Genomic DNA, 22,723 nt, shown 5'->3' with positions numbered 1-22,723 from the left:
AGATTCTTATTTCTCCAACCTCACAAACATCTTTTTATTAATAGTTCATAGAGGGACACTTCCGGGCCCAAGAAGGTTGTTGGGGGTATGCTGGTGATGTGGGAAGAGGGTGTGTTACCTGCTAATGTGGGGAGACGCAGCGTTAAAGGGGTATCTCTCACAGAAAGAGCTACGATATGTTTTCAGAAATGCCTCAGACAGATGCCAGCTGACGGAGTGAATCACAAAATTGGCTTTTCAATGCTCATATAGTGTGACTTATAAACAGTTCGTACCCAAGCTCGCAGAGAGACAACTGCGGCCCGCCCGCTCGAGCTCACAGAGGCAGAATACGAGTCGTCCGCTCCCAAAGGAACAGCAGCGTAGTAGCTCGCAGAGGTAGAGGCACAGCAGCGTACTAGTTCGCAAAGGTAGACAGGTGCGAGCCGACGGACTGGTTTCTAAAGGCATAGCTGCGAAGTGGTGATGTTGGGCACAGTGAGCGTGAAAGGGTTATCTTCCTACTAGTGTCCTGGAGTGGAAGGCGTGCTGCCTGGCGCTCACCTGTTTCTCCTTTATTGTTAATAAATCTTAAACCTTCACTGCATCCAAATCATCATTACACAGAGCTCCGCTATATTAAATTTCCACCAGAACCTTTCTTTTATATTTTCACTCAGAAGCGAGGAACAAGATGGCTGCTAACATTTCCTGGTTTGAACTGTTAGCAGCCAATCAGAGGACACTTCCTGCTTTGAAGTGTTAGTAGCCACTCAGAGGCAAGCTCGTGCTCGGGAGTTAGGCACCGACCAGATATATATATATTTTTTTCCTTTAAAATCTCAAAAACTACTGAATGGATTTATAGCATTTCTACAAAACCGCGCTCTCTGGACCAAGACCTTTCTCCCTGCTAAAATTGACGTAATTCCGTTCAGCAGTTTGACCTGTAGCCTTGCCCTAAAGGTTCCCTATAGAAAATGCATTGAGAAAACACGTTTTGACACCCCCCTATTTTCTCAGCCACCCTTGATCAATCACCCCTAAACTTTCAAGATAGGAGCTGATCAAAAAAGAGAAACTTTTTGTAAAATTTCGTAAAGAATCATCAAACAATGCCAAAGGTATAAGCAGATGGAGGGCTCCAGGAGGGGGGCCGCGCAACCCCCTCCCAACATGAGTGAAGCCCCGAGACTGCGGGGACCCAGCGGGCCCCCGCAGCCCCAGCGAGCCCCCGCTATTATTTTTTAAGAAATGCCCCGGGACCTAGCCCACCCCGGGGTCTCATTAATATAAGTGACGGGCACCCGGGACCCCAGCGCAAATTGCACGATTTAAAAAGAAATAATAATAATTTTTTTACCCTGGGGGTCCTTGTGGGACTCTCTGAGCAGGCCTAGGGGGTCAGGGTGTTTCTAGCCTGCCCCCTTCTTTTCTTTTCTACCTTTGTTTCTCCGTTTTCTAGCAACTTGCTTCCACCGAGCCACAAGAAGGCTGCCAACACTTCCTGGTTGGAGTGTTGACAGCCAATCGCAGTGAAGCTCGGGCACAGGACTTAGGCTCCGCCCAGATATCAAAACTTTTATTTTTCTAATTTTCTCAGCAACTACTGAACGGATTTACACCATTTAAAAAAAAAAAGGTCGCTTTCTGACCCACTGCCTTTGTGGCAAATTTGGGTAATTCCGTTCAGTAGTTTCAGCTGTAGCCTTGCACAAATTTTCCTATGGGAAATTGATTCTTGACTCTTATTTTTTAAATTCCTCAAAAACTACTGAACGGATTTACACCATTTAACAAAAAATTGCTTTCTGAACCAAGCTCTGTCTTTCTGCCATATTTGGGGTAATTCCGTTCAGCCGTTCGGGCTGTAGCTCGTCGCAAACTTTCCTATGGAAATTAACATGGGGAAAACGCGTTTTGAGACCCCCCTTTTTTCTTAGCCCCCCCCTTGATGAATCACCCCCAAACTTTCAGGATAGATGCTGACCTGGATAGACCTTTTTTTGGAGAATTTCGCAAAGATTTGTCAAATGACGCCGAAGTTATTAGCAAATCAAAAATGCTTTTCCTATGGAAACTATGTTGTAACTATAACTACCTACTGGCGACTGCCAGTAGGTAATATATATATATATATATTCACTGAAAAAACCATAGGTTTCACACATGTTATAGTTAGCTGGACATTTCACTCATAAAAAACCAATGAAATTCCCCCGTTATAGTTAGTTCAGCTAACTCTAACTCGCGCGCCCGCAATCCACTGCTGATGACGTCAAATATTACATCACTCATGACATGGTCAGTGACATCACTCATGACATCACTGATGACATCTCAAATGACATCACTGATGACATCTCTGATGACATCATCGATTGAGTATGTGTTTCTGAACAATTTTAATATGTTTAATATATATAGGAAAGGCATGTTGAAGAATAAGTGGGTGTACAAGTGTGTAAATGGATGATTTTCTGTGGTGCGTAACTGACTCTATAAGTGAGTCATTAAATGTATCTTACTGCAGACTAGTGACTAAACTGTGTAAATGTTTGTATGTGTCTGTATGTTGGTGTATAAGTGGCTGCATGGTTTTGTGAATAGCTATATGAGTGTCTATATGAGTTATTGATTGCTTGTCTCAGTATCTGTATGGGTTCCTGAGTGTTTGTGTGGGTAGGGTGTGTGTTACTCTGTGACTAGATGTGTGAGTGGGGGATTCTATGGGTGCATGGTTTTAAGAGTGCATCTGTGATGGACTGTATGGTTGAGTGAGTGTATGTATGGGTGTGTTAGGGATTGAATGTATATCTCAGTGGTGCATTTGTGACTAACTACATATTTGAAAGGCAGTATATATGAGTGTAAGAGTATATAAGTGGGTAGATGTGAGAGTGTGTGATTGTGAGAGTGACTGTATGGATGAGTGTGTGCTTGTATCAATGATTCTATAAGAGCGTAAGAATGTGGTACTATTTTTATAAGTAAGTGAACTTGAGTGTGTATAACCGCATAGGTGAGTAAATGGGAGTGTGATTATTTGCATGACTGACTAGGTGTGAGAGTACCTCTATGGATGATTGGTGGTGTGTGAGTGTCTATATCGGTGTATAAATGCATATGATAGTCTTGTATGGAGTGACTGTAAGTATGAGTGACTGTACAGGTGAATGAGTGGAGGTGTATGTAGACCTAAGAGTTAATAAGTGGGTATGTAGTTATTGGTATTGCAGTATGTATGGTTTTGAGAATGGAACTCTGAAATTTTGAGTCGGTGTATCAAAGGTTATATTAGGGTGTGAGAAGATGTGGTAATTTATCACATGGATGACGTCATCAGTGATGTCATCAGTGATGTCATTTGAGATGTCATCAGTGATGTCATGAGTGATGTCACTGACCATGTCATGAGTGATGTAATATGGACGTCATCAGTAGTGGATTGCGGGCGCGCGAGTTATAGTTAGCTGAACTAACTATAACAGGGGAATTTCATTGGTTTTTTACGAGTGAAATGTCCAGCTAACTATAACATGTGTGAAACCTATGGTTTTTTCAGTGAATTTCCAAGGTTTTTTAAATGCTAATTCCTAACTATAACGTGTGTGAAACCTATGGTTTTTTCAGTGAATTTGCAAGGTTTTTTAAATGCTAATTCCTAACTATAACGTGTGTGAAACCTATGGTTTTTTCAGTGAATTTGCAAGGTTTTTTAAATGCTAATTCCTAACTGTAACGTGTGTGAAACCTATGGTTTTTTAAGTGAATTTGCAAGGTTTTTTAAATGCTAATTTATGAATGTATTATATTTTTAAAATATTTATTTTACAATAAGCTACCTATGTATATAGTTATATTTTGACTTTATCCTGTAATATGGAATGGCTCAGCTCTTTTTTTGTTTTTTTAATTTGGATAAAGTTGAACAGCATAGTTAATATCTTCTATAAAATTCTAAACACTTTAAAAAAATGTTTTAAGGGGTTTTGACCATGTGCTCCACGTGCGCATGCGTACGTCGTGCGTGCTCCGTACGCGCATGCGCGCGTGCTCCGTACGCGCGTGGTCCATACGCGCATGCGTGCGTGCGCCGTGCGCGCGCGGTGCGCGCACGGCAAGTCATGTGATTTAGAAACAACACTTTTCATTGGTTTATAGTAGTTTCAGGTCATGTGATTAAGAAACAACACTTTTCATTGGTTTATAGTAGTTTCAGTTCCAGAAACTTCCACCACCACACCCACTCCCCTCTTTATTTCTTCTGATTCCCTGGGAGAAGGAGCTGAGCAGCTTTTCCAGTACTCCAGTACTTGAGAATGGCAGAGCAGCAGTCATCTTCTGGGAGTGAGCAGGAGACCCTTGTGAGACAGAGGAAACAGAAAGATTCTTTTATCTGGCATTTTTTTAGATTTCCAGAGGGGCAGAAGAAGGTGAATGCTCCAAAAGTCACCTGCACTATTTGTGGTGTTATCTTATCAAGAGGAGATCCTAAAAAGAAATACTCTTTTAGTATCTTCACTATGATCAGGCACATTAAAGGAGTACATCCTGTGGCTTTTGCTCGAGCTGCTAGAGACAACCCTCCAGCAGCTCAGCCGAGCACATCCGCAGCAGCTCAGCCGAGCACATCATCGGCAGGTCAGCCGAGCACTTCATCTGCGGCGGCAGCTTCACCTGCTTCTGTTCCTCTGGATATACACCCTCTTTTCAAGAGGGTGCATATACGGTGTAATGCGTGCAATGCTCTTCTCTCTTATGGGGACACCAGCATTCCCCTAATAGAGAGCAAGATACAGCAGCACACATGCGGCACCCTATAATTTTTTTCATTTTTTTGTTCTTCTGTTCCTCAATTAACACAACGGCTCTTTTTAGAGCCACCTAACATCTAAACACTTAAATTTGATTTTTAATTCTATGTTTTTAATGATTTTTTTTCTGCCGTGCGCGCACCGTGAGCGCACCTCGCGACGGTGCGTGCACGGTGCGCGCACGGTGCGTGCACCCCGTGATTTTTTTACAAAAAATAAAATGTTTTTTTCACCCTTTAGGGTCCTTCAGGGACGCCCTGACAAAAGCTAGGGGGTCAGGAACTCTGTACCCTGCCCCCTTTACACATTCTCCACCTTTCTTTTTTACTGTTACACACAAAATGGGGGCCGACACTTCCTGATTTTGACCGATTCGAATGTTGACTGACATGTAACCACCAATCACAATTACGCTCGCGCACGGTGCGCGCACGGTGCTCGCACGGTGCGCTCATATAGATATTTATGAACTTTTAACTGCAATTTTCTCAGGAACTACTGAACAGATTGACACCATATATGCAAAAGGCACATCCCTGACCTGAGGACTACCTATTTGCCAAATTTCAAGCAATTCTGTTCAGCCGTTCGGGCTGTACCTTCGACTAAAGGGCCTATGGGAAAATGCATGGGGAAAACGCGTTCTGGGACCCCCCCTTTTTTCTCAGCCCCCGCTTAACGAATCTCACCGAGACTTCCAGGGTAGGAGCTGAGCGGAGCGCCCCATTAGTTTTGAAAATTTTGCAAGGGTCCGTCAACCGCCACCAAAGTTATTCAAAATAGAATTTTCAGACTTCCTATGGAAACACGGTCCTAACTATAACTATCGACCGCCAGTAGATAATAGAGATATATATATATATATATATATATATATAGATATATATAGATAGGTTCCAAGGTTGCTTCTGCAACCCACCACCTCCTAAACGCAAGGCCCGTCGGCGTTAACGGACCTCTGAAGCCCGGTCCAACACTATGTTTCAATTTCCAGAAAAACGGAAAGTCGACGCCGTGTCGTTTGGAAAGTTGTTTTAATGCCAGCTGAAAAGAGTCAGACGCGTTTCGCCTGCCCAGCAGGCTTGTTCACCAACAACTCCAATAAAGTTTTACCACCATTTAAGCTTGTGCATATGTTCCGTGTCACATGATAAACTACAACAATGAACAGCGAAGACATACTCGTAGTTCTTTGGTCATAGCATATACCGATCTCATTTTCGCTGTTACATGTGAGGTTAAAACATTGTTGAATAATTGGAAATGAAATTATCGACAACATTAGACACATTTGATAACATTTAAAATGGCCTATTTCCTGTCCACAACAATAATCATTTTTTACCATCATTGATATCTCTAGTGGGACTAATCACTACACTCGTATCACAAAATCCAAGTCAATATTGCATCTCGGTCCAAATGCATCAATGTTCTTTAATATATAACGCCCCAGTGGGCCTTCATATAATTTATCCAAATCCATCACTATTCTTATCATTTTCATTACATATTATGAACTACCGCGCCTGTGCGCAAAACCTCTCTAATGTCCTTTTTTCTATCCTAGGTATACACTATTATATGTCATGTTGCATCATACCGAGTTGTCTCCTCTATTTTACGTGCAAGTGAAAAATAATAAACAACAAAAAACCACAGAAAAAATGATAAAAAAATTGTGGGATCATGAGGATGATTCATAAATATGTATACAGGTCTTCTTCCATATTTAACCCCATAGGGGTTTTCGTATTAAGTCTGATAATGTAGCTCGATTCCAGTCTCCGTAGGGTTTTCTGACGATCACCCCCTCTGATGTTGACTGGTACAGCATCTATAACAAAGTATGTCAAACCACTCACATCTTTGTTATGGATTTGATTGAAATGACGGGCAACCGAATATGATTGGTCCGCATTCTTTATGGCTGGCAGATGTTGCAGCACCCGCTTATGTACTTGTAGAATTGTGCTGCCTACATATCTCAGGCCACAAGGGCACTGAAGCACGTAGACAGCAAACTCTGTTTTGCATGAAAACTGCCCTTTGATTTTCTGTTCCTTCTTTGTAAAGCCAGATAAATAACTGCTGGTATTTTTGCCAAAAGTACAGGCCGTACATTTTGTGCATTTGATGAACCCATCTTTCCTGGTTAACCATGTTCTATTAACCTTAGATATTCTGTCAATTGGTAGCATGTTGCTTACCAATTCTTGTTTTAATGAACGTGCCCTTCTAAAAGTGATGAGAGGTTTCTTTGAACACACTGTTTTAGAATTGGATCACTCCAAATGATGTGCCAATGCTTTTGTAGGATGAGACGTAGATCTTTGTGCTGGTTGTTAAACGTGGTACTCATTCTACACTGGGAATTCCCCATTTTATTCTTACCCTCCTTTTTACTTGAATTGAAGAGTAATTCTTCTCTTGACCGTTTTGTCGCTCTATACACAGATGTTGCAATGCATTCCTCTGAGTATCCTCTTGCAGAGAATCTGTTTTTGAGACATTCAATTTCTGCCTCCAGATCTTCCTTAATACTGCAATTTCTCATAGCTCGAAGACATTCTCCGTAGGGAATGCTTCTCACCAAATTAGCTGGGTGGAAACTCGTTGCATGCAGCAACGTGTTACCATCAGTGGGTTTCCGAAATAATTTAGTGTGTAGTTTCTCTTGGTAAATGTAAACTGTCAGATCTAACAAGTTTACTTCTACACTACTGATGACACTGGTGAATTTCAAATTCAATTGATTGATTTGTAGTTTCCTTACAAACTCTTGGGCACTGATAACATCTTCCTTCCATATAACAAACAAATCATCAATATAGCGACTCCACTGAATCACGTTATGTTGCCATTCTTGAGCAAACTGCGATTGGACCACCTGCTCCTCCCACCAGCCCATATGCAAATTAGCATAACTGGGAGCGAAGCAGGTGCCCATCGCTGTACCACACTTTTGGTTCACCAAAAAGAAAAAAGTTGTTTTGTAGGCATGTAGTAGTCATGGATAGCAGCATCTGTGTATGGTGCCAAAGTTTTGCAGGTCTCTCTCCTAAAAAATATCTGACTGCATTTAGCCCGTCTTTGTGATGTATGCTGGTATATAAAGTCGTCACATCTATTGTCATTAAAAGAAAGTCAGGATCCCATGGTACATCATATATCCTACGCAAAAAATCTCCCTTGTCTTCCAGTAATCCCTCACCTGCTGTTCCACTCTTCGGGCTTGGCAAGATTCCGGGCCCCGTGACCCCCTGTCATTATGGGGTGGAGTGGAACAGCAGGTGAGGGATTTATGGATGACACGCAGCCCGATGCCCATTAGAGGGCTTTCAAATGCTACAGCAGAATTAACGTGCACCCATTATGGAAGTCAGAACTTTAGACACGGACTACAAGATCCAGTAAACATTGTATTTAACTCATCTGAGAAGCCCATTGGAGGGTGTTTAATTAATTAATTGTGTGGGAGTGTCCAAAGCTGCACAAACTCATTGTCGTGCCTCTGAAGAGAACAGAAGCTCAGAAACGCGTCAGGCTATTACTACCGACACGAGAACTGTAATCAGGCTGGACTGCTGAGTTCATTCTCACCCGGATAAATGCCTCTGGCAAACTGCTGGTTGAGTGCTTCCTTACCTGTGGGTACCTGGAGCTTTGATATATATATATATATTACCTACTGGCGGTCGCCAGTAGGTAGTTATAGTTAGGACCACGTTTCCATAGGAAAACCTCAACATTCTATTTTGAATAACTTTGGCGCCGGTTGACGAATCCTCGCGAATTTCTCAAAATAGGTGGGGCGCTACGCTCCGCTCCTACCCTGAAAGTCTCGGGGGGATCCGTCAAGCGGGGGCTGAGATAAAAGGGGGGTCCCAAAACGCGTTTTTCCCATGCATTTTTCCATAGGACCTTTAGAACGAGCTACAGCCCGAACGGCTGAACAGAATTACTCAAAATTTGGCAGAGAGGTAGTCCCTAGGTCAAGGAAGTGCCTTTTGTAGGTTTGGTGTAAATCTGTTCAGTAGATTCTGAGAAAATAGCCTTTAAATCAATATATATATCTGAGCCCGCTTACGGTACGCTTACCGTACGCTTACGGTAAGCGTACGGTGGCGTGCGCGAGCGCGATTCTGATTGGCTCTTAGATCTTAGTAAACATTCGAATCGGTCGAAACCAGGAAGCGGCGGCCGCCATTTTGTGTATTTCACTCTGAAAAAAAAGAGTGAAAACAAGGAAAGGGGGCAATGAGGAGAGTTACAGACCCCCAAACATTTGTAAGGGGGTCAAAGAAGGACAGAAAAGTACAAAAAAACCATTTATTGATTTTAAAAAAAATCACGGGGTACGCGTACGGTAAGCTTACGGTAAGCGTACGGTAAAAAAAAAAAAAATAAATAAATGATAAGCAGATTTAAGAGTTTAGATATTAGGGAGCTCTAAAAAGAGCTGTTGTGTTTATGAAGTCATTTTTTAAGTGGTACCTACAAGGTCTCTCACCATACCTGTTTTCTCTGCAAACTTTTCACTCCAGAAGACATAGCTGTGCCCTACAATCCACACTGTGAACATCTTCAAAGGAGAACTGGATGCACTCAGGAGGTGTACTTATTCCAAAAAAAAATTTAAAATTACTATTTGGTCTAAAGGAAATGGAATCAGATGTATTTTGGAGTTATTTAAGATATCATATTGTGATTATACTTCTGAAACAAACATATCAGACGGTATTTTAAAGAAATAAGTATTGGTATTAGATGATATTTTTTTAGAATATTATGCATTTCTATAATGTTAAGTTTAAGTAAAAAGAGATTCTGGGCTTTTTTATTACAATCTTTGTGATTGTTATTTTTTTTTGCCCGCTGTAAAATGATGAATGCAATTGCTTTCACAATTTATAGTGAAATGCAATATATTCTGAAAACAGCAAAAATAAGGCAAAAATATTTTTTGGAAAAAAATGTAAATATGTGTACTGTATTATAAAATGTTTTAAAAATATTAATACTTTTTTCTTTTTTTCCAGATAGATATAGAAAATTTTCGAAAACTACAAACATTTTTAAAACTATTTTTTAAAAAAACAAATGAATAAATATTTTTTCAGTGAGTATGGTAAGTCAATAATAATAATTGTAGTCTCTCAAGGACAATGTAATGTGATAAATGATTTTTAGTTTTTTTAAAAAAAAAAAAAAAAAAAGTACGCGCACCGTACGCGTACGGTAAAAAAAAAATAAAAAAAAGTTTTTAAAAACATATGTAAAAAAAAGATGAAAGATAAGGTTGGCTCTTAAAAGAACCGTTGTGTTCATGCAGGGACAGAGGAAAGGAAGCATGGGAAAATTATTCAAAGCGACAAATGTGCTGATCTATTTTGTTGTTCACTAGGGAAACACTGGTCTCCCTATGGCAAATTAGATCTTTACAAAATGTGCAATGAATATCAACCTTCCGAAATCGTGGGTTCATTTCCAGAGGGCCAGCAAAAGGAGATTCTCCCCCCACAGATGAAGGGCTCACCTGACCTGCAGAAGAAGGAGTCAGCCCTGCAGATGATGGTTCAGGCTGAGCTACTGTGGATGTACTGGCTCGTCTTTCTGAAGAGTTACCTCCAAAAAGATGACCATGTGTCCTTCTGTGTACATCCTGGAGGTGTCTCTTCATGGTGTGATTCCCAAAGGAATACTTCCTGTTAGGATTACCTCTAGAAAGTACACGCTTACACAGCTTACAAGTCACTAAGGGTGCATTTACCTTTTGCTGGCCTTCAGGAAAAGTAAAATAATCCCATACATAAGAGGGCTTTTGTTTCCTCGATCTCTGCCTCAAGACAGTGCTGCTAGTGCTAGCCTCACTCTCAGAAGAGCTCTGCTGTTCTGCCATCGTATCCCAAAGACAAACCAGCTCCTTCTCCCAAGGGATCACAAGCAGAAATGAGGGGAATGGGTGTGGTGTAGGAGAGTTCTAGAACTGAAAGTAGTTTCAACCAATCAAAAGTTGTGTTTCATGATCACATGACCTACCGTACGCTTACGGTACGCTTACGGTACGCTTACAGCAAAAGTGCGCATGCGCGTAAAAAAGACACGCGCTTGCGCGCATGCGCATAACAGTCACTCCCGGCACTTCCGCGTAACGTGCGCGTGTAGCGTACACGCGTACGCGTCCCACGCGGAGTACGCGCGGCTACGCAAATTGCGTAACTATACGCAAGCAGCGTAGGAAAATTACGGACGTTGCGTAAACCGTACGCTTACCGTGAGCTTACGGTACGCGTACTAAAAAAAAAAAAAAAAAAAAAAATTAGCATTTAAAAAACCTTGCAAATTCAATGAAAAAACCATGGGTTTCACACACGTTATAGTTAGGAATTAGCATTTAAAAAACCTTAGAAATTCAGTGAAAAAACCATAGGTTTCACACATGTTATAGTTAGCTGGACATTTTACTCGTAAAAAACCAATGAAATTGCCCCGTTATAGTTAGTTCAGCTAACTATAACTCGCGCGCCCGCAATGCACTGCTGATGACGTCACATATTACATCACTCATGACATGGTCAGTGACATCACTCATGACATCACTGATGACATCTCAAATGACATCACTGATGACATCACTGATGACATCATCCTTGTGATAGAGTGGTAGACCTCCTCTCACCCTAATATAACCTTTGACACACACATTCAAAAATAGAGACTAAAATTTTCAAAACAATGGACATACCAATACCAGTTACAACAACCTCTTCAGTAATTCTAAGATCCACATACACATCCACTCATTCACCAACAGTCCAATACAGTCACTCATACATGTACTCACTCATCATATGTACTCATACACCTATACATCCTGTTACACAATGCCACTCATGCATAGAGTTACTCACACACATAGTTACTCGTGCTAATAAAGAATCAAACATACATTTACTTGCATATACAGTTATACACACACCACCATACTTACTTCTACGGAAACTTACACATACTTAGTCTTTTAAACAATCACTTATAGAAACACATACTTATTCATACAGGAACTCTTCCAATCTCTCACCCTTGCATATACTCACATATATACACCAATAGTCACATATACTAGTTTTAAACATATGTAGTTACTCATAAAGACACTATTGAGACAGTCATTCACTCACTAACACACCCATACACACACTCATCCACCCATGCAGTCCTGCACACATGCTGTCTTCAACACACACAAACAGTGAGTCACTCATTCATGCACCTATGCACTACGTAATACCCCCCACCGAACCATGCAGACACTCAGACTGATACTCAAAAAACCAACTAATAACCTATATAGTCACCCATGTAGCTACTCACCAACCCATGCAGCCACTTATACACAAAGTGAGAGACTGATACAGATATATACATATTTAAACATTACTCACTAAGCCATGTATTCACTAAGATACACTTAATCAGTCAGTTAAACAATCAATTTTTCAAAAACAAATCATCCATTTAGACACTTATATACCCATTTATTCTTCCATCGACCTTGAGATATACATATATAAAACATATTTAATTTTCAGAAAAACACACATTCACTGGATGATGTCATCAGTGATGTCATCAGTGATGTCATTTGAGATGTCATCAGTGATGTCATGAGTGATGTCACTGACCATGTCATGAGTGATGTAATATGTGACGTCATCAGCAGTGCATTGCGGGCGCGCGAGTTATAGTTAGCTGAACTAACTATAACGGGGCAATTTCATTGGTTTTTTACGAGTAAAATGTCCAGCTAACTATAACATGTGTGAAACCTATGGTTTTTTCACTGAATTTCTAAGGTTTTTTAAATGCTAATTCCTAACTATAACGTGTGTGAAACCCATGGTTTTTTCAGTGAATATATATATATATATATATATACATGTATATTAAAGCAGATGCACAGGACCTACTTAAGGTTGATAATTGCTCCGTGATTAACTACATGTTCCATAATGCAAAGCGCGCACTGAGCGAGTCCTACTAAAGGCGGAGTTTGCAACGGAGACTCCTGTGACTGCTTACACTGCTGTGACCTCTGAGGAAGAAGCAAAGGCTTTGAAACGCGTCAGGTCTTCAGTAAAAGAAATTTGAAAGAGCAGTCTTGCGTGGTCCTGTCCATTCAATTATGCCGATGGTGATACCTGTGGTGGGAGGAACCAGCTGGTGCGGTTTGCTGTGAGTGCGCTCCTATATGCTTGGGCATTTGGTTCGATGATATATATATATATATATATATATGACCAAGGCCACTGCATTGGCCGAAACGCGTCATGATCGACTGCACCTACAACTCCAAATAAACGCTACATTGGTATAAATCAGCACATGAAGCTGTCCGTTTCTCTCGCCGTGTGTGAATGCACACAGGAGTGGTAGTTGGATATATATATTTATGGAAGTACAGTTGAGACAATCCAGGTCCCAAACGAAAGACGGCACCCACGGGAATTCTTATGTGATGATATATATATATATTAATTATAATTAAAATGAATAAAAATTACAGAAATCCATGTTTTATGCATGTAAAAATGTTTATATATATATATTCACTGAAAAAACCATAGGTTTCACACATGTTATAGTTAGCTGGACATTTCACTCGTAAAAAACCAATGAAATTCCCACGTTATAGTTATTTCAGCTAACTATAACTCGCGCGCCCGCAATCCTCTGCTCATGACGTCACATATTACATCATTCATGACATGGTCAGTGGCATCACTCATGACATCACTGATGACATCATCCTTGTGATAGAGTGGCGGTCGCGCGAGTTATAGTTATCTCAACTAACTATAACGGGGGAATTTCATTGTTTTTTACGAGCGAAATATCCACCTAACTATAACATGTGTGAAACCTATGGTTTTGTAAGTGAATTTGCAAGGTTTTTTAAATGCTAATTCCTAACTATAACGTGTGTGAAACCTATGCTTTTTTCAGTGAATTTGTATGGTTTTTTAAATGCTAAGTTATGTATGTATTATTATTTTTTTTATATATTTATTTTTCAATAAACTACGTATTATGGTTTTTCACCGTGCGCGCACGGCGCGCGCACACTTGCGATTTAAAAAAAAAAAAAATTAAATGTTTTTTTCTGCCTTCGGGGTCCTTCAGGAACCCCCTGACCAAGGCTAGGGGGTCAGGAACTCTCTACCCTGGCCTCTTTTCACGTTCGCCACCTTCCTTTTCTACTCTCTCACTGAAAACAAACAAAATGGCGGCCAACACTTCCTGATTTCGACCGATTCGAACGTTGACTGACATGTAACAACCAATCAGAATTACGCTCGCGCACGTTAGGGTGCGCGCACAGTGCGCGCACGGTGCGTGGCTATAGATATGTATGTGCTTTTTAATGCAATTTTCTCTGGAACTACTGAATAGATTGACTCCATATATGCAGAAAGCACATCCCTGACCTGAGGACTGCCTCTCTGCCAAATTTCAAGCAATTCTGTTCAGCCGTTCGGGCTGTACCTTCGACTAAAGGTCCTATGGAAAAAGTATGGGGAAAATGCGTTTTGGTACCCCCCTTTTTTCTCGGCCCCCGCTTGACGAATCCCCCCGAGACTTTTAGGGTAGGAGCTGAGCGGAGCCCCCCATTAGTTTTGAAAATTTTGCGAAGATTCGTCAACCGGCGCCAAAGTTATTCAAAATAGAATTTTGAGATTTCCTATGGAAACACGGTCCTAACTATAACTATCTACTGGCGGCCGCCAGTAGATAATATACATATATATATGTATATATATATATATATATATACATATATATATATATATAAATATATATATATATATATATTATCTACAGGCGGTCGCCAGTAGATAGTTATAGTTACAACCTAGTTTCCATAGGAAATCTCAAAATTCTATTTTGAATAACTTTGGCGCCGGTTGATGAATCCTCGCGAAATTTTCAAAACAAATGGGGCGCTCCGTTCAGCTCCTACCCTGAAAGTCTCGGGGTGATTCGTCAAGCGGGGGCCGAGAAAAAGGGGGGGTCCCAAAACGCGTTTTCCCCATACATTTTTCCATAGGACCTTTAGTCACAGCTACACCCCGAACGGCTGAACAGAATTACGTGAAATTTGGCAGAGAGGTAGCCATAAGTTCAAGGAAGTGCCTTTTGCAGGTCTGGTGTAAATCTGTTCAGTATTTCCTGAGAAAATAGCATTTAAAAGCATATCAATATCTATACGCCTGCACCGTGCGCGCACTGTGCGCGCAGCCTGCCATGCGCGAGCGCAATTCTGATTGGTTGTTAGATGTCGGTAAACATTCGAATCGGTCAAAACCAGGAAGGGTTGGCCGCCATTTTGCCTCTCGCAGTCTGAGGGGGTGAAAAACAAAGGTGGAGAACGTGAAATGGGGGCAGAGTGGACAGTTCCTGACCCCCTAGCCTTGGTCAAGGGGTCACAGAAGAACCCCCAAGGGAGAAAAAAACAATTTATATTTTTTTTCAAATCGTGAGGTGTGCGCACCGCGCGCGCACGGCACGCAATGCGAACCGTGGGCGCTCGGTGCGCGAAGCACACCCAGCGCCCACCATGCGCGCACGGTGCGCGCAGGGTGAAAAACCTGAATTTTTTTTATAAATACATAACTTAGCATTTAAGAAACCTTGCAAATTCACTTAAAAAACCATAGGTTTCACACATGTTATAGTTAGCTGGACATTTCACTCGTAAAAAACCAATGAAATTCCCCCGTTATTGTTAGTGCAGGCAACTATAACTCACGCGACCGCAATCCTCTGCTGATGACGTCAGATATTACATCACTGATAACATATGTGTCTTTCTGAAAAATAAATATTTGTAATATATGTATAGCTAAAGATTAATGGAAGAAGACATGGGTAAATAAGTGTCTAAATACAGTGATGTTATCATGTAGACCCACTGGGGTAATACCGTGTTATCACTTGAATAAGTTTTGAACACATTGGATTCACAGTCAAACAGATTGCCAGTTTACAATTCATTGCATTCGAATACAGTTGAGGGTGGTTACAAAGAGGGCACCACATTGTATTCATTTTACCCACTGGGGTTACAGTTTTTGGTGAAATAGGAAATTACGTTTCAATTCCATTGTTTGTTCAGAAATGATCTATACTTTGGTAAAATATTTGATTTATTGAATTGTATTCATATAAGAATGCTTAAATCATGTTTTTGGTTGGCAATTTTTGTTTATCAATGTGATAAAGCTTCAAACAATTACATTGTTATATTTTCAAATGTGATTTATCAACCATTCCAATATGGTGGCGTATTTGACTACAATCTTAAAGCCACACCGTAGTCCTTTGTTTGTATTGCCATTATGATTTGCACTATATCACATGATGAACGTAGAATGTCTGACGACCCGTGACCAAGGAACTGAGGTTCTGAAACGCGTCGGGGATATTGTTTGTCCTTGCTTTAATCAATAAAGCACGCTTTTGAAAGAAAATTGGGGCTCGGCGCAATCTTTGAATGAAGAAAGGATTGATTTGCTTGGATATTGAGGGGTCGCGACCCTGCCGGTAGCCCGCCACCACGAAGGAGGCAGAGACTAACCGCGAACCATGGTTTGAATATATATATATATATATATATATATATATATATATATATATATATATATATTCAGTGAAAAAACCATAGGTTTCACACATGTTATAGTTAGCTGGACATTTTACTCGTAAAAAACCAATGAAATTGCCCCGTTATAGTTAGTTCAGCTAACTATAACTCGCGCGCCCGCAATGCACTGCTGATGACGTCACATATTACATCACTCATGACATGGTCAGTGACATCACTCATGACATCACTGATGACATCTCAAATGACATCACTGATGACATCACTGATGACATCATCCAGTGAATGTGTGTTTTTCTGAAAATTAAATATGTTTTATATATGTATATCTCAAGGTTGATAGAAGAATAAATGGGTATATTACTGTCTAAATGGATGATTTCTTTTTGAAAAATTGATTGTGTAACTGACTGATTAAGTGTATCATAGTGAATACATGGCTTAGTGAGTAATATTTAAATATGTAAATATCTGTATCATTTTTTCACTTTGTGTATAAGTGGCTGCATGGGTTGGTGAGTAGCTACATGGGTGTCTATATAGGTTATTAGTTGGTTTTTTTGAGTATTAGTCTGAGTGTCTGCATGGTTCGGTGGGGGGTATGACGTAGTGCATAGGTGCATGAATGAGTGACTCACTGTTTGTATGTGTTGAACAGAGCATGTGTGCAGGACTGCATGGGTGGATGCGTGTGTGTATTGGTGTGTTAGTGAGTGAATGACTGTCTCAATAGTGTCTTTATGAGTAACTACATATGTTTTAAACTAGTATATGTGACTATTGGTGTATATATGTGAGTATATGTGAGAGGGAGAGATTGAAAGAGTTCCTGTATGAATAAGTATGTGTTTCTATAAGTGATTGTTTAAAAGACTAAGTATGTGTAAGTTTCCGTAGAAGTAAGTGTGGTGGTGTGTGTATAACTGTATATGCAGGTGAATGTATGTTTGATTCTTTACTAGCATGAGTGACTATGTGTGTGAGTAACTCTATGGATGAGTGGCATTATGTAACAGGATGTATAGGTGTATGAGTACATATGATGAGTGAGTACATGTATGAGTGACTGTATAGGACTGTTGGTGAATGAGTGGATGTGTATGTTGATCTTAGAATTACTGAAGAGGTTGTTGTAACTGGTATTGGTATGTCCATTGTTTTGAAAATTTTAGTCTCTATTTTTGAATGTGTGTATCAAAGCTTATATTAAGGTGAGAGGAGGTCTGCCACTCTATCACAAGGATGATGTCATCAGTGATGTCATCAGTGATGTCATTTGAGATGTCATCAGTGATGTCATGAGTGATGTCACTGACCATGTCATGAGTGATGTAATATGTGACGTCATCAGCAGTGCATTGCGGGCGCGCGAGTTATAGTTAGCTGAACTAACTATAACGGGGCAATTTCATTGGTTTTTTACGAGTAAAATGTCCAGCTAACTATAACATGTGTGAAACCTATGGTTTTTTCACTGAATTTCTAAGGTTTTTTAAATGCTAATTCCTAACTATAACGTGTGTGAAACCTATGGTTTTTTCAGTGAATTTCTAAGGTTTTTTAAATGCTAATTCCTAACTATAACGTGTGTGAAACCCATGGTTTTTTCAGTGAATTTGCAAGGTTTTTTAAATGCTATTTTTTTTTTTTATTCTTCATTTTTTTCAAACATATTTTTAATTTAATTTTCTTACCTTTTATAAAGACTATGCTTAAATTTTTAAAATCATTAAATATTTATTTTATATAAATTTTTTAAAATAAACATGTAAAATTTATTTCCAGATTTTTTTTTTTTTTTTTTTTTTTTTTTATAGTACGCGTACCGTAAGCTCACGGTAAGCGTACGGTTTACGCAACGCCCGTAATCTATCTACGCTGCTTGCGTATAGTTACGTAGTTTGCGTAGCCGCGCGTACTGCGCGTGGGTCGCGTGCGCGCTTACGCCACACGCGCACGTTACGCGGAAGTGCCGGGGAGTGACTGTTATGCGCATGCGCGCAAGCGCGTGTCTTTTTTACGCGCATGCGTACTTTTTGCCGTAAGCGCACCGTAAGCGTACCGTAAGCGTACGGTAGGTCATGTGATCATGAAACACAACTTTTGATTGGTTGAAAGTACTTTCAGTTCTAGAACTCTCCTACACCACACCCATTCCCCTCATTTCTGCTTGTGATCCCTTGGGAGAAGGAGCTGGTTTGTCTTTGGGATACGATGGCAGAACAGCAGAGCTCTTCTGAGAGTGAGGCTAGCACCAGCAGCACTGTCTTGAGGCAGAGAGCGAGGAAAGTAAAGCCTTCTTATGTTTGGGATTATTTTACTTTTCCAGAAGGCCAGCAAAAGGTGAATGCACCCTTAGTTACTTGCAAGCTGTGTAAGCGTGTACTTTCTAGAGGTAATCCTAACAGGAAGTATTCCTTTGGGAATCACACCATGAAGAGACACCTCCAGGATGTACACAGAAGGACACATGGTCATCTTTTTGGAGGTAACTCTTCAGAAAGACGAGCCAGTACATCCACAGCAGCTCAGCCAGGACCATCACCTGCAGGGCTTACTCCTTCTTCTGCAGGTCAGGTGAGCCCTTCATCTGTGGGGGGAGAATCTCCTTTTGCTGGCCCTCTGGAAATGAACCTTCGATTTCGGAAGGTTGATATTCATTGCACATTTTGTAAAGGTCTAATTTGTCATAGGGAGACCAGTGTTTCCCTAGTGAACAACAAAATAGATCAGCACATTTGTAGCTTTGAATGATTTTCCCATGCTTCCTTTCCTCTGTCCCTGCATGAACACAACGGTTCTTTTAAGAGCCAACCTTATCTTCCATCTTTTTTTTACTTGTTTTTAAAAACTTTTTTTTTTTTTTTTTTACCGTACGCGTACGGTAAGCGTACCTTTTTTTTATTTTTTTAAAAAAAACACTAAAAATCATTTATCACATTATAAAGTCCTTGAGAGACTACAATTTTTATTATTGACTTACCATACTCACTCAAAAAAATATTTATTCATTTGTTTTTTTAAAAAATAGTTTTTAAAATGGTTGTAGTTTCCGAAAATTTTCTATATCGATCTGAAAATAAAGAAAAAAGTATTAATATTTTTAAACCATTTAATACTGACTCAAACCTCAAACCCCACTCGCTTGTGAATACTGTGCATGATTCCACAGGGTAAGCAGCTGGGTGTGTGCTAAGAGTCTGCTTCTGCACCAAAAAATGGCTCCCCCTTTCCATCTAATGCAACTGTGAAATCACCAGAGCAATACGCAATAAATCTCTGCCTGTAATTCCTATATGCACACAGAGTCATGTTTTCACATTAGTGCCAAAACGGAATTTCTTTGCCAATTTGAAAGCACACTTACTGCTCTTTTTTTTTCGGGCCAAGTGAAAATCTCTTTTTACAATTTGAAATCACTTTTACAGACTGACACATTATGAAACCACTATTTTTGATTTATTTAATTGCACGTGTCCAAGCTGTTTTTTTTTCAGACCACCACCATGTGCATTCTCTGTGACTGCCTACACTCCACCAAGGGCAACCAGCCTTAGTGATGCTGAATGTATTTGCATTACAGACTGAAACCTGAAAACCCCACTGGCTTGTAAATACTGTGCATGACTATACACGGCAAGGACATGGGTGTGTGCTAAGCCTCTGCTTCTTCCCCCCAAAATTCGCTCCCCCTTTCCATCTAATGCAACTGTGAAATCACCAGAGCAAGACGCAATAAATCTCTGCCTATAATTCTTCTATGCACACAGAGTCATGTTTTCACATTAGTGCCAAAACGAAATTTCTTTGCCAATTTGAAAGCACACTTACTGCTTTTTTGTTTTTTTCGGGGCAAGTGTAAATCACTTTTACACACTGACACATTATGAAACCACCATGTGTAACTACAACAAAAACAATTCCCATTTCTATTATTCATTTCTTAAGTTACCACATACATCCCCTCTCAAACTGTAAACTCACCTTTAAAATTAGTTAGTTGTGAAAGAAATGTGACACTCAAACAGCAGATTATCAGAGCCAGGATCTCTGTTCTGTTCACCTCTCTCCTCTCAGCAGAACCAGATAATGGCAAACTTTCCCTCTATTTTTCCACACATATACATGTAAGTTTCAAATCTCAGTGCTTCCCCCTTTTTTTCACATGTATTCACACATTTCTATTGGTTGAAAACCAACCCTTTTCCAAAAGTACCCTGCCCCCAACTTGACTTCTGCCTAGTACCCTTCCCCCAACTTGACTTCTGCCTGCTACCATAGCAACAGCTCATGGAACACTGCTGTGTGCAGTTAGGTCAGAAGTTCGACACACAATGTTTCAATTCCACAGAGCAAGAGTGCTTGACTTTTCAAACCTTACAGCAAATCCATAGTACTGTTCTTTGGTTACACATTTTTTTGTACCAATACAAAACATGCTTCTATTAATTTTCACATACAGCCTAGTTTTTATTCTAGAATGGTATGAAACAGCCAATCAGTTCTTTTTGTTTTAAAAAAATATGTATGCCTCCATTTCCAAACTGTCTTTCTTTTCTTATTGCCATTCTACTGAAATACACCTCCTGAGTGCATCCAGTTCTCCTTTGAAGATGTTCACAGTGTGGATTGTAGGGCACAGCTATGTCTTCTGGAGTGAAAAGTTTGCAGAGAAAACAGATATGGTGAGAGACCTTGCTTTGCCAAATGTAGACATTAAATGGATTGGTCAGAGAGGGTTAAAGTGGCACCAATTGATGCCATTGGTGAAATCCTTCATTCAAATCCAACACCCTGACCTCATAATAGTGCACTGTGGTGGCAATGACCTAGGCACTTTGACTGGGGTAGGTCTGGAAATGCTTATGAAGGACACCTTTGCACAACTGTTTACACTTTTCCCTAAAACTGCCTTTGTGTTTTCCAACATATGCCAAAGGCAAAAATGGAACTGGTCCAATCATTTCTGTCCACAGATTGACAAAGCAAGAAAGCACGTCAACAAATCTGTTTCTGCTTTCCTCCGTGACTATGGTATGGGTGCCATTTACCACAACAACTTGCGTTATGACATGCAAGACATTTATAGAGGAGATGGTGTGCACTTCAATGATGAAGGGAACAGAGTCTTCCTCTTGAACCTTAGACTCTGCATCGGTACTTACTTGTAGGTACCACTAAAAAAATGACTTCATAAACACAACAGCTCTTTTTAGAGCTCCCTAATTTCTAAACTCTTAAATCTGCTTTTCATTTATCTTTTTTTTTTTTTTTTTACCGTACGCTTACCGTAAGCTTACCGTACGCGTACCCCGTGATTTTTTTTTAAATCAATAAATGTTTTTTTTGTACTTTTCTGTCCTTCTTTGACCCCCTTACAAATGTTAGGGAGTCTGTAACTCTCCTCATTGCCCCCTTTCCTTGTTTTCACTCTTTTTTTTCAGAGTGAAATACACAAAATGGCGGCCGCCGCTTCCTGTTTTCGACCGATTCGAATGTTTACTAAGATCTAAGAGCCAATCAGAATCGCGCTCGCGCACGCCGCCGTACGCTTACCGTAAGCGTACGGTAAGCGTACCGTAAGCGGGCTCAGATATATATATTGATTTAAAGGCTATTTTCTCAGAATCTACTGAACAGATTTACACCAAACCTACAAAAGGCACTTCCTTGACCTGAGGACTACCTCTCTGCCAAATTTCAAGTAATTCTGTTCAGCCGTTCGGGCTGTAGCTCGTTCTAAAGGTCCTATGGAAAAATGCATGGGAAAAACGCGTTTTGGGACCCCCCTTTTATCTCAGCCCCCGCTTGACGAATCCCCCCGAGACTTTCAGGGTAGGAGCGGAGCGTAGCGCCCCACCTATTTTGAGAAATTCGCGAGGATTCGTCGACCGGCGCCAAAGTTATTCAAAATAGAATGTTGAGGTTTTCCTATGGAAACGTGGTCCTAACTATAACTACCTACTGGCGACCGCCAGTAGGTAATATATATATATATATATATATATATATATATATATATATATATATATATATATATATATATATATATATATATATATATATATATATATATATATATATATATATATATATATATATATATATATATATATATATATATATATATATACTTTTTTTATGTGCCTAAAAAACTGTCACAAGAGGTGTGGTGCAGCAGTCAGGGTGCCTGCCTCTGGACCACAAGGGCTCACGGTTCGATCCCCTGGGTCGGCGGCAGGTAAGCCCAGCACCATGT

The sequence above is a fragment of the Triturus cristatus genome, chromosome 5_1 (assembly GCF_964204655.1).
Source record: "Triturus cristatus chromosome 5_1, aTriCri1.1, whole genome shotgun sequence".
Lineage (NCBI taxonomy): Eukaryota > Metazoa > Chordata > Amphibia > Caudata > Salamandridae > Triturus > Triturus cristatus.
Note: the sequence above shows the minus strand (reverse complement) of the source record.